Source organism: Oryx dammah, unplaced genomic scaffold, assembly GCF_014754425.2.
Source record: "Oryx dammah isolate SB20612 unplaced genomic scaffold, SCBI_Odam_1.1 HiC_scaffold_11232, whole genome shotgun sequence".
NCBI classification, from domain to species: Eukaryota; Metazoa; Chordata; class Mammalia; order Artiodactyla; family Bovidae; genus Oryx; species Oryx dammah.
In genome coordinates, this window is record NW_024080625.1 from 893,722 (window position 1) to 909,709 (window position 15,988).

At 40.4% G+C, this 15,988-nt stretch overlaps 1 pseudogene; it reads right to left on the bottom strand.

The window, feature by feature from the left end:
* Positions 1-7,278: 7,278 nt before the first annotated feature.
* Positions 7,279-11,494, bottom strand: LOC120861230 (annotated as a pseudogene).
* Positions 11,495-15,988: the final 4,494 nt, after the last annotated feature.

Here is a 15,988-nt window from a genome sequence, read left to right on the forward strand (position 1 = left end):
TTCGTAGTGATGCTTCCTAAGACCCACTTGACTTCACATTCCAAGGTGTCTGGCTCTAGGTGAGGGATCACACCATTGTGATTATCCGGGTTGTGAAGAGCTTTTTTGTACAGTTTGTCTGTGTATTATTGCCATCTCTTCTTAATATCTTCTGCTTCTGTTAGGTCCATACCATTTCTGTCCTTTGTTGAGCCCATCTTTGCATGAAATGTTCACTTGGTATCTCTAATTTTCTTGAAGAGATCTCTAGTCTTTCCAATTCTATTGTTTTCCTCTATTTCTTTGCACTGATCACTGAGGAAGGCTTTCTTGTCTCTCCTTGCTATTCTTTGGAACTCTGCATTCAGATGCTTATATCTTTCCTTTTCTCCTTTGCTTTTCACAGCTATTTGTAAGGCTTCCTCAGACAGCCATTTTGCCTTTTGCATTTCTTATTCTTGGGGATGGTCTTGATCCCTGTCTCCTGTACAGTGTCATGAACATCCATTCATAGTTCATCAGGCACTCTGTTTGTCAGATCTAGTCCCTTAAATCTACTTCTCACTTCCACTGTATAATCATAAGGGATTTGATTTAGGTCATACCTGAATGGTCTAGTGGTTTTCCCCACTTTCTTCAATTTAAGTCTGAATTTGGCAGTAAGGAATTCATGATCTGAGCCACAGTCAGCTCCTGGTCTTGTTTTTGCTGACTATATAGAGCTTCTCCATCTTTAGCTACAAAGAATATAATCAATTTGATTTTGGTGTTGGCCATCTGGTGATGTCCATGTGTAGAGTCTCTTCTTGTGTTGCTGGAAGAGGGTATTTGTTATGACCAGTGCATTCTCTTTGCAAAACTCTATTATCCTTTGCCCTGCTTCATTCTGTACGCCAAGGCCAAATTTGCCTTTTACTCCCCGTGTTTCTTGACTTCCTACTTTTGCATTCCAGTCCCCTATAATGAAAAGAACATCTTTTTGGGGTGTTAATTCTAAAAGGTCTTGTAGGTCTTCATAGAACCACTCAACCTCAGCTTCTTCAGTGCTACTGGTCGGGGCACAGACTTGGATTACTGTGATATTGAATGGTTTGCCTTGGAAATGAACAGAGATCATTCTGTCGTTTTTGAGATTGCATCCAAGTACTGCATTTTGGACTCTTTTCTTGCCTATGATGGCTACTCCATTTCTTCTAAGCGATTCCTGCCCACAGTAGTAGATATAATGGTCATCTGAGTTAAATTCGTCTGGAAAAGGTGAAGGACCCGCTCCATCAGATGGGCAGACCAGAAATTTAACTAAAGTTGGGACTGTTTCATTTAGTTCCATATCCCTGGCCTTCATCCTATAGAGAAATAGTTTCATCTTGGAAATTTCACTTGTGACTCTACCGTATATGAGGCCATGATTTTCAGAGGGCTGTGCCAAAGGAAATTGACAATTGCAGAGAGGATCTTAGCCTAGGCTCAAAAGACTGAGAATACATAGAAACCAGGGAGTCTGCGTGGAAGTGGTCTTGACTGCTGCAGGCTTGTCAGCCTTAGAGTAGAGCAACTGCTGTTGTTCTTTCTGAGAACTCTCTTTAGAGCTGAGTGGGAGACGGGGTGGCAGCTGAGCCATTTGTTCTGCATTCTCCAACTACTGCTTCTTCCTCTAGGCCTGGAACAAGTCTTTTTTCCTCCCCAATTTTAGACTTTTTATTTTGTATTCAGGTATAGCCGATTAGCAATGTTGTGGTAGTTTCAGGTGAGCAGTGAAGGGACTCAGCTATACATATACATGCGTCCATTCTCCCCCACATCCCGCTTCCATCCAGACTGGCACATAACCTTGAGTACAGTTTCATGTGCTATATAATAGCTCCTTGTTGGTCATCCATTTTGAATATAGCAGTGTGTACATGACCTCCCCAAACTCCCTAACTATCCCTTCCCCCTGGGCAACTGTAAGTTTGTTTTCTAAGTCTGTGAATCTCTTTCTGGTTTGTATCATTTTTTTTAGATTCCACATATAAGGGATGCCATATGACATTTCTCTCTCTGTCTGACTTACTTCACTCGGTATGACTCTCTCTAGATCCACCCATGTTCTTGCAAACAGCATTGTTTCATTCTATTTAATGCCCGAGTAATATTCCATTGTGTATATGTACCACATCTTTTTTATCCACTCCTCTGATGGGGGACATCTATTTTGGCTCCGTGTCTTGGCCATTGCAAACACTGCTGCAGTAAACACCAGGGTGCATGCATCTTTTCGGATGATGTTTTTCTCATGGTCTATGCCCAGGGGTGGGATTGCAGGGTCATATGGTAGCTCTATTTTTAGTTTTTTAGGGAACCTCCATACTGTGTTTCCTAGTGGCTGTACTGATTTATATTCCCACCAACAGTGTAGGAGGTTTCCCTTTTCTCTCTGTCTCCAGCATTTGCTCTTTGTGGACTTTTTGGCAATAGCCATTCCGACCAGTGTGAGGTGATATGTCATTGTAGTTTTAATTTGCATTTCTCTACTGACTAGCAACATTGAACATCTTTTCATGTACCCGTTGGCCATCGGTATGTCCTCTTTGGAGAAATGTCAATTCAGGTTTTCTGCCCATTTTTTGAGTGAGCTATTTGTTTGATGCTGCTAAGTATCATAAGATGTTTGTACATTTTAGAAACATCCCTTATTAGTCACATTATTTGCAAATATTTTCTCTCAGTCTGTGGGTTGTCTTTTTGTTTTGTTTATTGTTTACTTTGCTGTGCAAAACCTTTTGAGTTTAAGTAGGTCCCATTTGTGTATTTTTGTTGTTATTTCTGTTATTCCAGGAAATGGATCAAAAAAGCTGTTGCTCTGATTTATGTCAGAGAGTGTTCTGCCTGTGTTTTCCTCCAAGAGTTTAATTGTGTCTGGTCTCACCTTTACTCTTTAATCCATTTTGAGCTTATTTTTGTGTATGGAGTTAAAGAATAATTTAATTTAATTTAATTTTTTTTTTACATGTGGCTGTCCAGTTTCCCCAGCACCATTTGTTGAAGAGACTGTCTTTCCAACATTGTGTAGTCTTGCCTCCTTTGTCATAGATTAATTGGCCATAGATGCATGAGCTTATTTCTGGGTTTTCTATCCTGTGGAACAGATCTTGAAGCAGACAGAGATCTGAAGTGGTCTGGGCTCAGGTGGGTGGTAGTTTTTATGCTCAGGTTTTTTTTTCTTATACTCAGGGCAGGGTGGCCAGATTGCACACAATTCAGTGAGCTCTGTGAGGATGACCCAGTGAAAGGTTGTTGTTGAATTACGACGCCGAGGCTTGATTGCTCAGAGCTTTTGTGTAATCTAGTTTTATTAAAGTATAAAGGAGATAGAGCAAACTTCTGACATAGGCATCAGAAGGAAGCAGGAAGAGTGCCCCCCTGCTAGTCTTTAGCTGGATGTTATATAGTCACCAGCAGTCTATTAATGAAAGAAAGGAATGTCTCAAAACTCAGAGTGGCACCAGGCCCCTCACCCATAAGATGTAATTTGGGATAATCTTGGCATCAAATGGTTCATCTTGGGCCATAAAATGATTAACTTGAATCTTGAAGAAGGGCAGATCACCATACAAATAGTTTCATTTACACAGATTAGAGGAACAATATCAGAGTATAACATACTGGTTTATCAAGTAGGTTCTGAGCCCAAAAGGCGGAACCGACTTGAAGACAGAGTTTGGGGTAAATGCATAGCATATTAGCATAGCTTAAGATAAACATTTTCATAAGAAAAAGGCATTGGTTAACTTCAGGTGAAACCAGGTGTCACTATGGCAACACAGAATTTTAAGAGAAACCTCCTTTTAAATTTGTATAGAGAAGGAAAAAATATCGCTAGTTTGTTTCCTCCTGCCGCTTAAGAGAGATAAAATGTCTGACACTTGCAGGCTATTTCCTCCATTTGGAGACCCCTAGTCTTCCTGCCTGTTACCCTCTCACCAGCTTGGTGTCCCAAAGTATGGACTTTTTTCTCCCTTTCTGTCCTGATCTCTCCTCTATGCTACTTTTCTCTGACATCTATATTGTCGTGAAGGCAGGAATTTTACTGGACAAAATTAACTGATTTTTTTCATATGTTCCTTCTCTCACTCCCTTCAATCTCATTCATTCTTTTTTATTTTGCACACTAATTGAGAGTCAATTAAGTGATAGGACCTACTAGACACTGGGGATACAGAATCTGTTAGCCTGGGTTTTGCTCTCAAGACTTACACTTTATTTTAAAATGTTATTTATTTATTTAGGTGAAAATGTTTATTTTAAACTTCAACTTCAGTGTATATTAACTTTCTGAATATTAGTTCCTTGTTTAAAATGGATGTGATGAGCCAGAACTCTATAAGACCTTTTAAGTCCTGTGTTTCTGTGTGATTGCTAAATATCACAGCTCAGTCTTCTGTTTTCCAAGACTTACACTTTAAATGTGGATAGTTCCTTCTGTTTCCTAGGATCATGTAAGAGACAGAACTTCTCAGACAGATCCATCATTCATTCCATCACTCATTGCATAATCAACAAATTACTGAGGATTTGCTATGTTCTACTTTAGGTGTTGATAGTTAAGGACAAAGACAGGAGGAGATATACTGATTTTCATTTCTTTCCAAGTTACTCTAGACATCTAGATTTTGTCAGGCAGTATTTGGTATGGAAACAAAGGAGGAGCTGGGTCTCAGTACTAAGATGGTGAAAGTGAAAGTGAAAGTGAAGTCGCTCAGTCGTGTCTGACTCTTTGTGATCCCATGGTCTGTAGCCCACCAGGCTCCTCCAGCCATGGGATTTTCCAGGCAAGAGTACTGGAGTGGGTTGCCATTTCCTTCTCCAGGGGATCTTCCCAACCCAGAGATTGAACCCAGGTCTCCTACATTGTAGGCAGATGCCTTACCGTCTAAGCCGCTCTTCCAAAATGAAGTGGTAAATTTGCTAGTGGTCAGATTTCCACTTTGTGTATAGACAAAAGTAAAAGATTGAGGGAGAGGCAAAAGGGGACAGGTCAAAAGGGTAAGAAATGAAAAGGAAAAGCAATAGTTGTGGAAATGGCTGGTAGAGCTGTGAAGATATTCTTTATTCCCCCACCCACCCCCCAGATTATTGGAGAGACAGTTGACATACATTACTGCATAAATCTGTATAAGTGCAAGGTGTAGAGCAGAATGGTTGGATATACATATATAAATGAGTATTGCAATAGGTTCAGTTAATATTCTTCATCTCAAAACTCCTAATTGAGAAAATCCTGAAAGTTCCCTCCGATGGAGAAAATTTTCACACACTGAGGTATGGGGAAGTCATTTTGGCCCATACATGGTTCAACCTGAATTTTGTGTGAACCTGAACAGCTTGTAAACATGTACTGTATGTCTGCTTCAATCATTAAGGTAAAGGATGTCTGTTTTGAAGATAGGGATAAAGAAACTCCATTCTCATGACATCCATGTTAACATTCCCTGAAAGATTGTGTTCCATTCCTAGACACTAGGGTCCTGCTGTTAAAAAGAGTCCAAGCTTGCTCTGCTCGCTGCACAATAGGCCAGTGAATCTGAGAGACGAGGTGTTAAGGCAAGGAATACAACTTCATTCAGAAAGCTGGCTGACCAAGAGGATGTCTTGATAGAATAATGTCTCAAAATAACCATATTGTTGGGGTCTGGATGCCAAGTTCTTTTATGGATCAGAGATGGGGGGAGATGAGGAAACAGATTAAAAAGGCCATTTAACCTTGTAAGTACCTCCCAGATTGGCAAGCCTCAGGCAGGGACGTGTATTAATTTCTTCCTTCCTGTCATCTAAGATGGTCAGAGTTCTGAACAAAGGCACTTTAGCTGAACAGTCAGGTTGAGGGGCAGGATTTTCTGAGGCCGGCCGTTATGTGTGATTATAATAATAAAAGTGGCCAAAGAAACAGATATAGCATGGAAGAATCAAAACTGACTCTTCCCTGTTAACACTGCTGTCTCGCTGTCTATATACTTAACCTGTGTCTTTTGGAAACTGGATGAAATACACCCCTGTCACAGTGATGTATGTTCTGTGTTCTGATAATGTAAATGGCTGGGCAAAAAATAATGGTTCAACGGAGCAGTTTCTCAGAGTTATCTGAGAGGTTGTCTTCTGGGCTATAGTTCTCAATGTGTCTCAAATATATTTCTAAAAAAAACAATTATCTTATAAAAATAAGTATAAAGAAACAAAGAAGTAAAAAAGGGAAACTTTACTCCTAGTGATGTAAATCCCTAATATTTACTCTCGTAACAGATTTCCTGTATATCATACAATGGTGTTAACTAGAGTCATCGTATTGTGCATCAATCCCTAGCACTTACGTTACATTGGAAATTTTACCTTATGATCACCTTCCTCCAAACCCCCTTTTTCCCACCCCTCTACCTCTGATGACCATTTGTTTTCTATGAGTTTGATTTTTCCCCATGTTCTGCAAATAAGGGAGATAATATTGCATTTGTCTGACATTTCACTCAGCATAATGTTTTCAATGTCGATCCATGTTTTCATGAATGGTAGAATTACCTCGTTTTTATGGCTGAATAATATTCCATGGCTTTATCCATGCCTTCTTTATCCATTCATCCATTAAGAAAACATAGGATCTTTCCATCTGTTGGCTATTGTAGATAATGCTACTATGAACATAGGGGGTTGTAGATAATCTTTTTGAGTTAATGTTTCATTTACTTTGGATATACTCCTAGAAGTAGAATTGCTGGATCCTCTTTTGGTTCTATTTTTAGTTTTTGGACTAAACTTTTGGACTTCCCTGGTGGCTCAGATGGTAAAGCGTCTGTCTACAATGTGAGAGACCTGGGTTTGATCCCTGGGTTGGGAAGATTCCCTGGGGAAGGAAATGGTAACCCACTCTAGCACTCTTGCCTTGAAAATCCCATGGACGGAGGAGCTTGGTGCAGGCTACTATCCATGGGGTTGCAAAGAGTCAGGCATGGCTGAGAGACTTCACTTTCACTTTCTTTTTTCATGTTGGTTCTATTTTTAGTTTTTCAAAGATCCTCCATATATTTATTGAGAAGATTTTCTTGTGCAGTGACTGGGTCCCCTGTGGATGGGTGCCATTAGTTCTCTAGAGGTTTCCCCATCTTGCTTGACTGGGGGAGGGCACAGGGATCAGACAAACAAAGACTTCTGTTGTGGAGAAGAATTCATGCTGAGATAAATTAGGAGCAAAATCTTTCTGTCTCCTCTTCTTTCTCATGACTTTTCCTGCTATTATCCTCCTATTATGAGGAGGCAGTAGAGCCTGGCTTAGAAGGTAAGCCTAGGCTTCCTGGCCAGCATCCTCCTTAGAGCTGCCTTCACTTCCTGGTTCTTCAGACTGTAGATAAGGGGGTCCAGTAGTGAGGTCACCATACTGTACTGTAAGGATAGGACTTTCTCCAGGACTGAGCCGAAAGCTGGAGTCCTGTACCTTGAAGGGAATTGCACAAAGGAATAAAATGAGGTCCAGACAAAAGCCACAATGCTGTTGGGCAGTCAGGGTCCATCCCATCCCAGATTCTGCAAGGATGGTCCTCAGGGCTGTCAGCTATCAGTGGTAGAAGCATCTAGAAATAGCTACTATCAGTAAGAAGTCAGTCATTTCTGCTTTCAAATGCCTCTATACATGAGTGATCATATGCAAGACATTAGAGGAACTGCCCTGGAGAAAAAGGGAGTTCTGCAGCATATTAAGTGTTGCAGGTTAGAATAAAACTAAAAAAAAATTCATGCATTTCTATAGCACTTCACAGTTTTCAAAGTGTGTTTCCTTAATAGTTATGATGATAATCTGAGGATTTTTTCCTCTTCTTTTCCCTTATATACAACTACATGTTCTTATCTTGTGATGATCATTCCTAACAAAACTATATGATAGTCTAATAAAGCTGTCATTTTTTTCCTACCATTTATAGCTCTGGGAATTACCTTAGAGTCACAGCCCATTATTTTTATAATGCTTAGTGGACCAAAATGTTGTCCTTTTTAGAACATTTGTCTTTGGCTTGGAAAAGAAGCCAAGCTTTGTAAATAAAGTGAAAGATACAAATGTATCTAGCATGAGATATGAATCCAAAATAGTAAGATTAAAATTGTGGGTGTATGCTGCTGCTGCTGCTGCTAAGCTGCTTCAGTCGTGTCCGACTCCGTGCGACCCCATAGATGGCAGCCCACCAGGCTCCCCCTTCCCTGGGATTCTCCAGGCAAGAACACTGGAGTGGGTTGCCATTCCTTCTCCAATGCATGAAAGTGAAAAGTGAAAGTGAAGTCGCTCAGTCGTGTCCTACTCTAAGTGACCCCAGGGACTGTAGCCTACCCAGGCTCATCTGTCCATGGGATTCTCCAGGCAAGAGTACCGGAGTGGGTTGCCATTGTCTTCGCCTCATGGGTGTACATTGTTAAGTGTCATTGTGAGTATTTTTGAAAGAAGCATTCAAATTTTATTTTTGCAATTGTGTCATTATCACTGGAATGATCTTTGTGGGTTTTACGTACGTGGTTAAAAAAGATACTCATTTTACTGTCATTTTTATTTTTAAATTTATCCCTCCTAACATTTTTGTGAAGTGGTTGGAAGAAGTCTTATCATTCTCCTTATGGCAAACTAGGAAATTGAGAAAAAGAGAGCTGAAGAGTTTTGTCTTCAGGACAGGTGAGCTCTCCTGGACCTTATCATTTCCCACCCCTTACTTCTTGCCAAGTAACAACCAGGTGAAGAAAGTTCTCAATTTGTACAAATACATCTCCAGTTCACTAGTAGAGAGCACAGGCCATTAGTTACTCTGTTTCCTGGGAGCAAGGACCCATCAACTAGAGTTGTTTATGTCTGAGAGAAACACGGTAGAAAAGAGCTTGAGATTCCAAGTCAGTGAGCCTTAGTTTATATTTTGGCTCCATTCCTAGCTTGTTCTGGCAGCTTTTGTAAGGTACCTGGTTACTCCTGAAACTCAGTATTCTTTTGGAAAATGAGGTTAGTAATGTTTATCTTGTGGTGTGATACATACTAAAATTGATCTTGATTGTGTAAAGCAGCTGTGGTATAGTAACTAGCTAATCAATAGTTACAGTACAAATAAGCTTTGGAGACATCATCTTCCAGTAGGAAAGAGAAATGGCATGTTTTAAGGATGATGTATTTAATTTTTCTGTCCAACACTGAATAAAATCTACTAAAGACTTTCATTTTCCCTTTTGATGACTCCCAAATAATGCTCAAAATTCTCCAAGCCAGGCTTCAGCAATACGTGAACTGTGAACTTCCAGATGTTCAATCTGGTTCTAGAAAAGGCAGAGGAACCAGACATCAAATTGTCAACATCTGCTGGATCATCGAAAAAGCAAGAGAGTACCAGAAAAACGTCTATTTCTGCTTTATTGACTATGCCAAAGCCTTTGACTGTGTGAATCACAATAAACTGGAAAATTTGAAAGAGATGGGAATACCAGACCACTTGACCTGCCTCTTGAGAAACCTATATGCAGGTCAGGAAGCAACAGTTAGAACTGGACATGGAACAACAGACTGATTCCAAATAGGAAAAGGAGTATGTCAAGGCTGTATATTGTCACCCTGCTTATTTAACTTCTATGCAGAGTACATCATGAGAAATGCTGGGCTGGAAGAAGCACAAGCCGGAATCAAGATTGCTGGGAGAAATATCAATAACCTCAGATATGCAGATGACACCACCCTTATGGCAGAAAGTGAAGAGGAACTAAAAAGCCTCTTGATGAAAGTGAAAGAGGAGAGTGAAAAAGTTGGCTTAAAGCTCAATATTCAGAAAACGAAGATCATGGCATCCAGTCCCATCACTTCATGGGAAATAGATGGGGAAACAGTGGAAACAATGTCAGACTTTATTTTTTTGGGCTCCAAAATCATTGCAGATGGTGACTGCAGCCATGAAATTAAAAGACGCTTACTCCTTGGAAGAAAAGTTATGACCAACCTAGATAGCATATTCAAAAGCAGAGACATTACTTTGTCAACAAAGGTCCGTCTGGTCAAGGCTATGGTTTTTTCAGTGGTCATGTATGGATGTGAGAGTTGGATTGTGAAGAAAGCTGAGCGCCGAAGAATTGATGCTTTTGAACTGTGGTGTTGGAGAAGACTCTTGAGAGTCCCATGGACTGCAAGGAGATCCAACCAGTTCACTCTAAAGGAGATAAGCCCTGGGATTTCTTTGGAAGGAATGATGCTAAAGCTGAAACTCCAGTACTGTGGCCACCTCATGTGAAGTGTTGACTCACTGGAAAAGACTCTGATGCTGGGAGGGATTGGGGGCAGGAGGAAAAGGGGACAACAGAGGATGAGATGGCTGGATGGCATCACCGACTCGATGAATGTGGGTTTGGGTGAACTCAGGGAGTTGTTGATGGACAGGGAGGCCTGACATACTGCAATTCATGGGGTTGCAAAGAGTTGGACATGACTGAGCGACTGAACTGAACTGAAATCATAGTTTAATGGAAACAAGAAAAACTTCAGTCTTTTTATAAGCTTATTTTTCAGAGATAGACAATTGAAGCCTCAGAAATAAAATGACTGTTTTAAAATAATTCACACATCTAGTCCACAGCAGAGGTGGAAATGGAGCCCAGGCCTTTTGAGTTCCAATAAAATTTTTTTCCTGCTACTTTGCAATGTTCAGATCTATAGACCAAGGTTACTTTAGAGTGGAAAATATTGTACCTTATATTCAAAGTTTCAGCAATGATATACCTTAATGTTCATGAGGATGGTGATCACAATAAAATGAGATGAGCAGATAGAGAAGATCTTGTTCCAACCTGTGGCAGAGTTGATTCCCAAGTCTGTCTTGATGCAGGTATAAGAAAGCAGCACTAGGACAAAGGTGTCAAGGCCCATGACCATTATGGTAGTCGGAACAGAGGCAACGCTCATGTAGGGGTCAGAACAGGGCAACAGGAGCTCTGGAGGAAACCTGTAGGCGAAACTGGGGACAAGGATGGGGCCATAGAAGTGCTGCTGAGCCAGGAGGATGGAGTTAAGCAGGCCAGTCCCCATTCCTATGGCCCAGGAGGCTCCCGCCAGGCCAGCACACACCTTCTTGTTCATAGTCACCACATACAGCAGCGGGTGGCACACAGCCTGGAACTGGTCATAAGCCATGACCGAAAGGAGGCAGGTTTCAGTGCCCCCTGAAAATATGACCAAGGAGAGCTGGGTGAAACACTCAAGGAAGGAGATAGTCTTCCACTTGGAAAGCAGGTTCTCTAGCAGCTTAGGCACAATGACTGAGGAATAGAAAGCATCCAGGAAGGAGAGGTGACTGAGGAAGAAGTACATGGGGGTGTGGAGGTGGGAATCAGTGCTGATCACCAGCAGCATCAGCAGGTTCCCTGTGAGGGTCAGGAGGTCAATCACCAGGAATGTTACAAAGAGTACTACCTGAATGTGAGTGTTATTGGATAGTTCTTGGAGAATAGAGAAAGTGACTGTGGTTGTGTTCCCAACTTTCATGGAGCATTGGAGTTTCCCTTTAGAAGGACAAGAACAGAAAGAAATCTCCAACGTGTTATGAGTCTCAGAGCACGGCTGGGGATGAGGTGTCAGCTTCAGGACTGACCCTGGACAGATCGTGTAGCAGAGGCAACCTTGCCATGTCAGACCTCATCAACCCTTCCCAGCTCCAGGCAATAATCTATTGGTTTATTGGCTGAGGTGGAGATGGTGGGGAGGAAGATGTAGAGAATCAAACTCAGAAAGGAAGGAGAAAAGAGATTATTCAGACTGGAGAAGGAAAGGAAGGGCGTTGTAAACAGCCTCCAGAGCACCGAGAAGTCCTGTTCTTGGTTCCAAAAAGAATGGAGTTCAAACCATAGGAAGGCTCCCTGACATAGTGAGTAAGCCATAAAGATGTTGACCGACCCTCCTGCTGACCGTCCATGATGTGTGTTTGAATGATTGCTGGAGTTATTGTGATAGCTGATGATGCCGCAAGACCTTTCTGTGTCACTGTAAGTTCATGAATAATTCCCTTGGGTTTCTCATTAAGAAAAAAACTCTGGGAAAAACAAATGGGTTCTAAAATCCATTCCAGCTTAGAAATTCTAAGGTCTAGTGGCCAAGACTCAGCAATCCCAATGCAGGCAGCCTGGGTTCAACCCCTATTCAGGGAACTAGATCCCACATGCTCCAACTAAAGATCTGGAATGTCACAAAACAAAGGTTGAAGATCCTGCTTGCTGCAACTGAGACCCAGTGCAGCCAAATAAATAGACAATAATAAATATTTTTTAAAAAATTTGGGGACAACCTTCCTTGGGTTTCTCTGTTACTAAATGGAAACCCTCTCCTTTTCTGTGTCAACACAAGCAGAACTGGCACAGGAGTAGTCTGGTTTCATGGAAGCCAGGCAAGAGGAAGCCCTTAAAATGGGAGGCAAGGGCTGTGCACATCAGTTACTCGAGGGCTTCTGTGAATTGATAATGTCCACTGCTTGCACTATAACATCAGGACTTAACATTAGAGCCCACGAAGACCATGTTATTCTCTGAGTTGGTACTAGGGATTTGGATGAAGCCAAGTCAAACTGGACCACCTTCTGTGCATAACAGAGATAGAAAAGGAAAAAAAAAAAAGCAAAGGAAAAGACTGTACAGAACACCTGATAAAATAAAAAGTTAGAGGGTTTCGTGTAGAGCAAAGGGGTACAGCATGGTCACCCCTCTCCCCTGAGAGGGTAACTCAGGAGGGTGATGAATGAGGATGTAGTTACTATTTATGGCTTGTACACTCACAAGCTCCCAGAGTGGATAGTTTTAGAAGAAGGTGGAGTTGAATGAGAAGGGCAGTTTTCTTCACCTGGTCTCTTTCAGCCAACAAGAGATGCTTTCAGTAGAGGATACCTAAATGGCATCCTTTCTAACCAGCAAAAGCCAGAGATATGGCTAGGACTTGGTGGGCTTCCCTCAACTTTGTCTTTCTTTTAGAAGGTGCAGAGGTGGAGCTTTTGAGCAAGGAAATATCCCTATAGTCCTTCTGTCCAACAGAAAGAGTTCTTGACTCAGCCTCCAATATAAAAATGGCCAGAGGGACTTGATTTCAGCTCTAGGCCTTGGAGAGTGTTGGTGGTCTCTGGAGAGTCCATTAAGCAGGAGGCCTGCTCTGATCTGTATGAATTCTCCAGGGCCAACAATTCCTTCCCTGTATTATTTTTTTTTCAGTGAGTTGCATTATCTAAGAGGTACTTGTCCATGCCAATTATTTCTAAAGATTAAAATACAGAGTTCTAAGGTTTCTTAGTTGTAAATCTTGGAATTCCTTCCCTTCTTCCCTCTCTCCTTCCTTTCTTTCTCTATTATATTTTAAATAATATTTGATTATAGAAAGATAAAAATAAAAGATATAAAATGAAAACTGATATTGAAGGTATTTTAAATTGAGAAGTGTATTAAAGATATTTTAATGATAAAAGAAAGTACAAGTTTATTATGTTATCCAAAATCAATTATTTTTTTAATGTCTCTGATTTTTATTTATTTATTTTTTAAAATATAAATTTATTTATTTTAATTGTTTTATTCATTGTGACAGTTAGACCTGGACATGGAACAACAGACTGGTTACAAATCAGGAAAGGAGTGTGTCAAGACTGTATATTGTCACCCTGCTTATTTAACTTATATGCAGAGTACATCTGCATCTGTGAAATGCTGGGCTAGATGAATCACAAGCTGGAATCAAGATTGCTGGGAAAAATATCAATAACCTCAGATATGCAGATGACACCACCCTTATGGCAGAAAGTGAAGAAGAACTAAAGAGCCTCTTGATGAAAGTGAAAGAGGAGAGTGAAAAAATTGGCTTAAAACTCAACTTCAGAAAATGAAGATCATGGCATCTTGTCCCATCACTTCATGACAAATAAATGGGGAAACAATGGAAACAGTGACAGACTTTATTTTTTTGGGCTCCAAAATCACTACAGATGGTGACTGCAGCCATGAAATTAAGACTCTTCTTCCTTGGAAGAAAAGCTATGACCAACCTAGGCAGCATATTAAAAAGCAGAGACATTGCTTTGCTAACAGAGGTCCATCTAGTCAAAGCTATAGTTTTTCTAGTAGTCGTGTATGGATGTGAGAGTTGGACTATAAAGAAAACTGAGCACCGAAGAACTGATGCTTTTGAACTGTGGTGTTGGAGAAGACTCTTGAGAGTCCCTTGGATTGCAAGGAGATCTAACTAGCCCATCCTAAAGGAAATCAGTCCTGAATATTCATTGGAAGGACTGATGCTGAAGCTGAAACTCCAATGCTTTGGCCACCTGATGGGAAGAACAGACTCATTGGTAAAGACCCTGATGCTGGGAAAGATTGAAGGAGGGAGGAGAAGGGGATGATAGAGGATGAGATGGTTGGATGGTATCACTGACTCAATGGACATGAGTTTGAATAAGCTCCAGGAGTTGGTGATGGACAGAGAAGCCTGACATGCTTCAGTCCATGGGGTTGCAAAGAGTTGGACATGACCGAGAAACTGAACTGAACTGAAAATCCAAATAAGTTAAAAACTATAAAACAGTTTTGAGTTAGCAGATACATACTATTAGATACAGGATGGATAAACAACAATGTCCTACTGCATAGCACAGGGAAGTATATTCAACATCCTGTGATAAACCATAATGGAAAAGAACATTAAAAAATGTATATATAGATGTATAACTTAATCACTTTGCTGTACAGCAGAGATTGGCACAACATATAAATCAACTAACTTCAGTTAAAACAAGTTAAAAAACTTTGAAACATTAACTGTGGTAGAAAGTTTTTATTATGGAAAAATAAGCATCTACAAAAATAAAAAGAATAGTGTAATAATTCCTCTCTATCCATCACCTAACTTCCATAATTATCAACTCATTGACTGCTTTGACCTCATGGGAGTGAAAAATGTGGTCTCTGTATTACATGAATAGTTGTGTCTAAAACATGGACATATTTTACTACTCAAAGGTAAAAAGGAAGGATAGATATTGAAGAGCTATTATCAGTCTTTGCCATGGATAAGGACTGAATGATGATTGACTGAATAACTCCCTAGGAAATAGAACAATATAGAAGGAACTCGGGTTTTCACTCTGGACTATTCAGTACGTCTCTGGACTGAAAAGAAAAAATAATCTTTTATTTTGTTTGATTCACTTAATTTTGAGATCTCTTCTACAACAGCTTAGCCTTTTTCCTCCTAAAACAGATTTCCTAACTAACCCCAATTATCTTCAACTTCCCACCACCAAAGATAATATTACAAGAATAAACTTTTTGCGCCTTCAGAAGCATGTCTATTATGTTTGAGATGATACATCAGGTGCTCTCTGAGCTATGAGGGGTAAAAGGATGCCTTATTACAAACTGTTAAAAATAAAAAGTAAAGCTTTCTTTCTTTTTTTTCAAAACATGAACCACAAACTCAGAAATATAGCTGTGTTTAAAACATCTTACATAATTCTTAGTCTTTTATAATTTCATAAAGATAACGATATCTCTCAGTTCAGTTCAGTTCAGTCACTCAGTCATGTCTGACTCTTTGCGACCCCATGAATCGCAGCACGCCAGGCCTCCGTGTCCATCACCAACTCCCAGAGTTCACTCAGACTCACGTCCATCGAGTCAGTGATGCCATCCAGCCATCTCATCCTCGGTCGTCCCCTTCTCCTCCTGCCCCCAGTCCTTCCCAGTCTTTAGTACATTGCAAAATACATTTTGATATACCAAAGGAATAAGAAATTACAAGTAGGCATTTTAAGCATAAGTAATCTAAAGCTACAAAGTTGTACTCGTGATAGCATTTATGTTTTTGGGGAGTCTCCCAGCCTTCAAAGGACAAAAGCAAAGAGCAGAATCAGTGTAACATCTACATAGACTTCATACTATAAAGGGTATAAAGATTTGTAGCATCATGAGAAGATGTCTTCTGCTCCTTTACATTGCACACAAATTATGAGAA